The sequence below is a fragment of the Cardiocondyla obscurior genome, linkage group LG19 (assembly GCF_019399895.1).
Source record: "Cardiocondyla obscurior isolate alpha-2009 linkage group LG19, Cobs3.1, whole genome shotgun sequence".
Taxonomy (NCBI): domain Eukaryota; kingdom Metazoa; phylum Arthropoda; class Insecta; order Hymenoptera; family Formicidae; genus Cardiocondyla; species Cardiocondyla obscurior.
Genome location: NC_091882.1, coordinates 2,803,717 through 2,812,094, shown reverse-complemented (window position 1 = coordinate 2,812,094; position 8,378 = coordinate 2,803,717). Strand labels below are relative to the sequence as shown.

At 54.3% G+C, this 8,378-nt stretch overlaps 1 protein-coding gene across 6 annotated transcripts in view; it reads left to right on the top strand.

The window, feature by feature from the left end:
• Window positions 1-3,211: 3,211 nt before the first annotated feature.
• Gro (TLE family member transcriptional corepressor groucho) overlaps window positions 3,212-8,378 on the top strand; it is a 55,649-nt gene continuing 50,482 nt past the window's right edge. For 3 of the 6 annotated variants that reach the window (XM_070669887.1, XM_070669892.1, XM_070669890.1), the window contains exon 1: window positions 3,214-3,835. The gene's annotated coding sequence lies outside the window, so the exon portion shown is untranslated. Of the gene's footprint in view, window positions 3,836-8,378 lie in introns of all 6 variants that reach the window. The other 3 variants (XM_070669889.1, XM_070669886.1, XM_070669888.1) reach the window with 2 other exon arrangements.

Below are 8,378 nucleotides of genomic sequence, written 5' to 3'. Positions count from 1 at the left end.
TCCGCCGATTGCCAGCCAAATTGTTGCGGAGCAGATCAACGGGTATTATTAGTCACGCGAAAAATGCGCAGAGGAAACGTCATCTCAACGAGTCAATTAATTCTTCATCGATCCGCGGAGTTATGCGGCCTGTTTACTCAGCGTGGAACAGTAGCCGGGGGTCACGGGACGCCCGTCCGGAGGAAGGAAAAACACGAATCCGCGTCACCGAGGGCACGCACATCGGCGTTGGAGACGTGGACTCGTCGTCGCCGAAAGTACGCACCATCGACGTTGGACGACGCGGGACTCCCACGTGTACGAAGGACTCGATAACTCTTTCTCTTTGCGCGCGTTGCATGTGTGCGTAATCGCCCTCGAAAGAAAGGGGTTCCCACGGCGAAATAAATCTCGCTCGCACGCTATCGGCTCCCGTGACTCGTCACCCTTTCGCGTTACGGTATCCTAAAGATTTCCAATTGCGTTTACGGCCGTTCCGCGTACTCTCTCAAAGTGACTCCCCCACGCTCGTCTCTCCCGCTTCCTCCCCTTTCCCCCTGCCAGCGGGTTTTCGTGACCACATGTGCGCATTTGCGCGACCGTGAATACCCCGAACGCACAATGTACGGTCAATTCGGCGTGCGTGTGCTCGCGTGTATGTATGTATGTATGGATGGATGTGGAACGTGCGTGCGCGCGGACGAAAAGTGCATGACGACTTGCGGCTTGCGGCCGACTCTCGGCGAAGGGAGGAAAGGGTCGAGCCAATTCCACGGCACTCAATAAGGCGAGCGCGTTTATCGCAAATCGCAGACGACGGTGCGAGCAGCTTTGTACGAACGTAGAACACTCCGCGAGCAGTCCGGACGTACGCGTAAACGCGCCGTGGCGAAGCGGCCGATCTCGAAATCCCGTTCGCGAGCATCGCTCAAGCCCCATTACGTAACTTTGCACGAGATTTGAAAATTTCATGCGAATCCATTTTGCGTTGCGTAAACGGATATGCAAAATGCATAGAAAGTGTATATGCGCGTTTTACGGAACGGAATTAATTTTCCACGCGTAAACAGTCGATTGTAGCGTCAAGTGCGACTGCTAGCGGGGGCCTTTCTCGCAGCGGCGAAAATTCCGCGCGGTGACAAATCGCGGTTGGAAACGGCCGCGTATCTCCGATACGTCGGGAATACTTTGCCAATGAACATCACGCTTATTTACATTTCCCCGGCGACGTTTCCCTGGCGCGTCACACGTTGATTTTGTTATCGCCTTACGAGCCGCATTTTAAATGCGTCATTACGCAACTGCCCGGAATAATCCCGGTTTCTGCCGTGAACTCCAATTTGCCGTCGGATCCTTTTACACGCCGGGACAAAGCGGAAAATAAATACGATCGAATCCCCGTTTCAAACTTCGCGAGTCGTGTTTTAACATGTCATTACGTAATTAATCTACTGCGGGACACCTTCGGAACGATCCCACGATTCCGTCGATTAATTTGCTTTACGCGATTCGTTATTATTCGACGAAACTGACCAGATCTCGCACGCGAGACGAAGAAGAGCTTTCGGTCGCCGCTTCCGGAAACGGTTCCCCTTTTTTTTTTTTCTTTCTCCTCCCTCAAAATTTCAATATCTCCGATTCCATTATCCCGTCGCGCAGCGAAACATGACGTAACAACGTATCCCGTCGATTTCTATTCATGATCGATCACGCCGGCGAGGAAGACATACATCTCGCGACGAGATGCGCAGGAAAACGCATCGGTGCAATAGCTGACGTCGCTCTCGCTCTCGTCTCGTCGCGCTCGGCGAGAGAGCGGAGTATTGGAATTTCGAAAAGCCGGGGCGCGCGCGGGCGGGCGGCGTGTACGTGTGCTCAGGTAGACAGCCCTGATTTAGAGCATCCCCCCCGGTTGGCGGGCGTTTAACCGAATCGAGGATTCATCTCTCCTCAAAGCAGCGCGGCGGCGGCGGCGGCGGACGCGATGCATGAACGGTGTGTAATATGATGAGCGCCCGCACACGCCGCCGACGTGTGCACGTAAGCGCGAGCTTTGCACACAGCCGCGTGCGCGCGCGCGCGCTCGTCCCTGTCGGCCGCATCGTTCTTGTTCCCCTTTCCCCTTTCCCCGCGTCCCTCACCCACACGCTCGCGGCTGTTACACCCACGCCGGAGCTCTCTACTTACGTTGCCGGTTGACTCGTGTTGTCCAGCGCTCTCCGCCACTTTGACTCGCGCTGTCTCTGTCGCCACACACATACACACAACACACGCGTCGCCCACACCTACGGTTCGACATTCGGCATTCTCGCTGTACCACCGGCCTGCGGGATTGCGAGCGAGCGAGCGAGCGGAACGAGAAAGAGACGGCACGTAGGACCCGACCGACCGGAGAGCGAAAGATTAAGAAACGCGCGTCGGTGCGAGAGAGAGAGAGTGAGCAACGATGAAACGGAGCATCGGGCAACGGAGTGCACGGAGGTAGTATGTATACGTATATCTGTATCAAGGAAGAGAGAAGGAGCGAGAGAGCGACGCGAGAAGCAAGGGTGTCGCTAAAGAGTTTTCGAAACTTATGCGCGTCGCGAATATATTTTAATACGTCGCCCGTGCCTCTGCCGATTCTTCGTGTTGATTGCAAATGGCCGACACGCGAAATCGCGCCTTCGAAACCGACATAATCGTCCGGATTTAAGGGCACGTGAACGTCGTCGGCAACATGTTACTTAACTCGAGCATAATAGTCGTCGGTTCGTAGGCGCAATGTTTTCGTCGGTACGTAGGCGCAATGTTTACGCCGGCGACCGAAAGTAACGAGCATCGCGCTCTCGACAACAGACTGTCGCGCCGGAACAAAAACAAATCCACGGGAGTCGGCGAAATACGCCTCGATACTTATTACTCGGGACGATTTGATGGACGTTATTCGACATTAGCGGTCAAAATTAATGAGCGATATTCCGCGCGATAACGACGAAAGGCGAAGGGCGAGAGAAACGCGCACGACGACGAGAGGCGGGCCACCGCGAGCGGTGGTAGATTGAATCTTTTTTTAACGGTCCTCGGGATGAGCGGGACGGAAAGGGAGATACAGATTCCCTTCTTCGTAACCCACAAACTCTTCGGAAAAGAGACGACGGAGCGCTTCCCCCCTCGCCCCCGTCGGTCGACGCCCTTGACTCGCGCGGGGAAGCGGGGGGCGAGTGGCGGTAGGAGGAGTGGTGGGAGCTGGGAAGAGACGGCGCAGCAGTGGAGGAAGGACAGTCCGCGGCGGGGAGCGAGACGGAACGGTGGTACCTCAACTTGGTGCGCGCGCGGGCGAGTGTGAGTGTACCCGTTCTCATTGATGCGTTCGTATTGGTCGTCGCTCATCGGTGAGTTCGGGCGCGCGACGCGGGGTGGCGCGGCGGGCGGCGGCGGCAAGCGGCGTTCGCACGTTCCCGTCATCCTCTCCGGTACTGCCCGAAGTACCCGGCTCGCAGTCGAGCGTTGTACGTTGCGCGATACGGTCGCGATATTCGCCCGCCTCCGGTGTCCGACCTACGGCTCTGCGGCTCGTCCGTTCGTACACGTACACCCACACGTCCGTCGGAACACCCGCTCGCACGTACATTGACGGTAAAAACCCTGTGTCGACTTTAGGTGCACGCGTCTTTCTGCGAAAGTGTCAGTGCGAGGCGAAGCGAGCAGCGGAGGAGGCTGAGATCCGCACGGGCGCAGGAAAGCAGAGAGTGCGCGGCAGAAAACGCGAGTGCTTTTTCGCGGCGACGTGCCAAGACGGATTAAGAGGGAAACAGCCCGGATCTTCGCGTGCTGACGATCATTTCCTCATCGTCGATCCCAGCGGCCACCGGCGGTAAGTCTCATACGACACTCTTGTACCCGAATCTTCGAGACTTGCGTAGAAGTCGGTTGAGAAACGGCCCGTAGTCCGACCGCGGCCAAGTTTGTGCGGCTGGCTGCGATAGCTAGCGGCACGCGGAGTCACGTGTCCACATCGGTTATGCGGGCCAACTTTAGAGCACGAGCCCGCCGTACAATTTCAACGGAAACGCGAATAATAAGCGGTACGGGATGCCTTTGCACTTAGAACAAAATAAAACAAATCGTTATTTTTTTTTTTTTTTTTTTTTGCCATTCTCCCCCTCTTTCCCTCCCCCTGTTCTGTGCCGATCGTGCGACGCGTCGCGTTAAGGCTATCTCGTTAATCTCTCGAGCCCCGTCGGTTCTCGGGGGCCCAATAATTACGGCCGTCTTTCGCGAAACGAGGGAAGGATCGGCGGTGCGAGTCATCCGCAAAAACTAATCCCCGTCCGCCTCCCCCCTCCCCGGCCCCCGTTCGTCCCGCGCCGCGATCAAGGCTTAATTCCCTCCGCTCCGCTTCTTGATCGATAAGGCGCGCGTTTCTCTTCCGAGAAAACGTTGCGCCGTGCCGAGCGTCGGGGGCTCGTTAATCGAGTTTCGAACAACAGACCCCGGAGTCCGCTCCGAATCTTTGGCTCTCGTTTGCCAACCCACCCCCGGTGTCTATCGCAACGTGCTCGGATTATTGGGGAAATGTACGAAGGCGTTTAACATTGGCATCTCGACGACGACACGCTGCAAAAATCAATTTTTTAAAATATTTATTTTTTATTTTTTATTTAGTCCAATCTCAACCGACTTCGCTGCGAGATATTTTACTTATTATTTTATAATATCTTTGTATCATATTGTTGAATTTATATATTTTTATTATAATGTTCTGAACTTGTCGCGGTTAGTTAATTAACCTCTCGAGTCATTCACGAAAATTCGAAAGGTAATTTCCGGTCAGCTGATTATTTCCGAGATTGCGATCTTTTAGATTTTATCATAAATACGCGCGCGATTTTTATTTAGAAAAGGAAAGTGACTATCGAGTATTCTCTCTCTCTCTCTCTTTCTTAGCGCGCAATTATTTACAACCCCCGAATTTCAATTCTTATTTGAGACGCGTTCGAGCGAACGTCGGGAAGTTTTGATTAACGGCGCAATTCTGTTTGCCGATCGAAGAACCGCGGGAGTTTTACGCGCCGCGGTAACAAGTTCCTTTAAATCTTTCAGCGCGACGACGCGACTTCCGGGTTCGGTGCATTATCAGCCGACTAAATTAATTGTCCCGGGCGCTTTTACTCGCGCTATTGCTAAGAGTCGGCGGTGAGGATAATCGAAAAGTGGCGAGGAGGGCGAACGGGTTAACGATGTTAGAGGTAATCGTCGTACACGCCTCGTAAAATCGTCAGGGACTAGACGATCGACAGGCTCCGGCTCCTCGCCGCCTCTTTCCCTCTCGCGTCTCCTCTTTTCTTTGTCGCGCTAAGTTCGCGGAGCCACCCTTTGCGTATCGCGTAAATTGTGGTCCCGCTTTCGCCGCGGGCTCTCGGCAGCCCGAGCGAGGCGAATTTCGGAAAGTAACTCGCGGACCTTCCGACTTTTCCGCGCGGACGTTTCAGTCGCGCCGATAACGATTCCGCAGCGGCCGGATCTTATCGCGGGACGGTTTCATCTCGTGATTGCGGACGCGGTGGCTGAATTTCTTAATAATCCGCTGTTCAAACAAAATTTTTACACGCTCGCGTTAACCACCGCCGCGGGCCACTTAAGCCGCGCCGCCCGCCGTATAATTATCGTGCCCGGCGAGATAAGGCTTTTTACGACACGTGCATTTTACGAAGTCCGCGTCGTCGTCGCGCGGCTAATAAAGGCACGATCGGCCGCGCCGTAAGTATGCGGAATATTAGGACACCGTCGTAACTCATTGCTCGGAGTCGTTTCGCTTTTATCACCAGCGCCAAATAGTCTATTTTTTTCTTTTTTTTTTTTTTACTTCCGTGCCAGTCACGAACGGTCGTTCGCCAATATATACGTACGTATAAAAAGATCTGTAACTTATGCGCGGAAACAAATTGTCATTTATCACGCGTTTCTTATATGTTTATGCACCTCCGCGCGAGCCGAGATCGCGAACGGCGCGAAGGAGTGCGAATTATAATTTCACGCTGAATTAATTTATCGACATTTTTCGTTACTTTTTTTTTCTTTTTCTTTTTTTTTTCACTCGCTATCTGCGATCGTCGGGCGCCTTCCAATTTTTTTCACCGTAGCCGCGCGTTTAAATTGAACTTCCGGAGTCGCGCGGAGGTAGGGAAGTGCAGCTTCGTCGCGGAACGACCGTGTTCGGCTGCTCGTAACGAAATTGCGGGACTCGTAAACGGCGCGCGGCGGTATCACTCGCGGTGCTCGATAATTAAAGCGCGACACCGGCGTGCCCGGTGTGGAGAATCCTTTAATCCGCAAAGGTATTGTGCGCCGCCGCTCGGCCATGTCGCGATAACGATCGAGGAGGCAAAGAAATCACGGACGATCGGGCGGTTGAGGATCGGCCGGAGCCCGATTATGTGAGATTCGCGATAACTTCCTCCGTGACCCGCTCGTTCCTTTTTCTTCAAACGTACCCGAGCTTTTATTTTTCCCGAGAAGCGCGGCTCCTCTCCGGACTTCGCCTCGGAAATAATCGCGCGATGCCTCCCGCGATTCGGCGCGGAATCGCAGCTTCGATTGCATTTATCCCGATCCCGATTGCATCGAATCTCTCTACGAATTGGCGGCTTTGGGATCCGTCGATTGTCCGGCCTCTCTGACGCCTCCGTCGTCCTCGCGAGACAATGAAGCGCGGCGAAACTTTTCTCGGCGTTTGCGGGAAACGCGGACGGACGAGGGCGGATTTAATTTGGCGACGGCGGCGTCGTTTGCCGACGGGGCGCGTCGCGACGTCACACGGTATCGGGCCGAAAAGTTTTTATCGTCCCGTCGTGACGTGCATTCGCCTGCAAATTGACGGGGACGCGACGGCTCGAATTCGGGGCCTGGGATTTTTTTTTTTTTTTTTTTTTCGAACCCCAGCGCGTTACATTACGGCGTACGTATATAAATATATTTATATCCACGCACACGTGCACACCAAGCCGGACCTGCCTACGTGCGCGTGTGTCGCCACGCGAAATACATTATCCGCGGAGAATGGACTGTTAACGCGGTTATATGACTCCATTTTGCGCGTTACACGAAACATCATCCCGCGTTACAAAGAGCCCGTAATGACGCGTCATGTATATGCGATCGTGCGGCACGGTAAAAGCGTGAAAATAATAGGCGACGCTGTCCAGCGGGGTCCACGCGTGGCACGCTGGTTTTCGGACGGCCGTCCGACACCCCCCTTTCGTCGGCCGGGCGTGCAAATCGCAAAAATGTTTCCCGTAATCCGCGACCCGCCCGCGGCGCGGCTAAAATAAACAGCGCGGGCTGAAATCGCGCACGGCAATTCGCGCGGACTCGGCGCGCGAAGAGCGCGGGACCGCGAATTATCCTCCCTCCCTCCCTCCCGTTCCGTCCCAGCTACCGCCGTCGAACGGCCAATTCTCGACTTGGAAATTAAGCCTACGGCCTAAACTAACCCGACGTCGCTGAGGCCGGCGCATCCATCGGCCGTGAGTGTTTGCACGGCCGCTTTAGTGCCTCCTATCGTTCCCTCGCCTCGTTCGGCGTGCGACGAGCGCTACCAGAACACACACGTCGATCGATTCGCGCTTATTTAAATGTTTCCCCTCCCCCCACGATAAATGTAAACGACGCGGCTGTCCGTCAGCTCGAAGGAAGGAAATTGATCGATCCGCGATCGGGCTAGGGTGGTCCGGTCGCGAGATTTCGACGTTTGTCTCTCGCACGTACGCCTACTCTTGCGCGAAAATCTTTTAATTATCGAACCCTCGACGGGGAACCTTACTGCGCTTTCGTAAACGGACTCGCGGGTAAGAAGCACCTTATGTCTTTTTATTTTCTTTTATTTTTCATTTTTTTAATTTTGTTTTCGCCGTGGAATTTGCCCAACGCGTCGCATTTGACACGTCGCGGTGTTTGCGATAATGGTTGCGCGTAAATGCATCGTGTTGCTACTGCCGCCGCGGTCCATTGAAAATTGCATCGTAATCAATGCGTCGTAGATCCTGAAACGTGACGTTGCGCACAGCCGGCAGCTTTGCGCCCGATATACATGCACGGTCGGGCGCGCTTTCTTTTCGCCTTCTGTCCTTCTCACGCCGCCGCATCTCCGGTCCTTTTTTTTTTTTCCTTTTTTTTTCTCTCGCTCTTTGTCCTCGGCTCGAAACACGCCTCGGAGATTAGGATAAATGCTCCCGGAGCAACGGCGGGACGCGCGGTTTACGCGTCTAGTAAATCGAACGATAAATTGATCGCCATCGTAAAGCTGCGCTCACACGCGCGCGACGTCGGTGAAATGAGAACGCATGGCGCCCGCGAGATATCGCGGTTAATAAAGGACGATTTTTAGCGCCGCTTTCTCGAAAGGGAGAGAGAGAGAG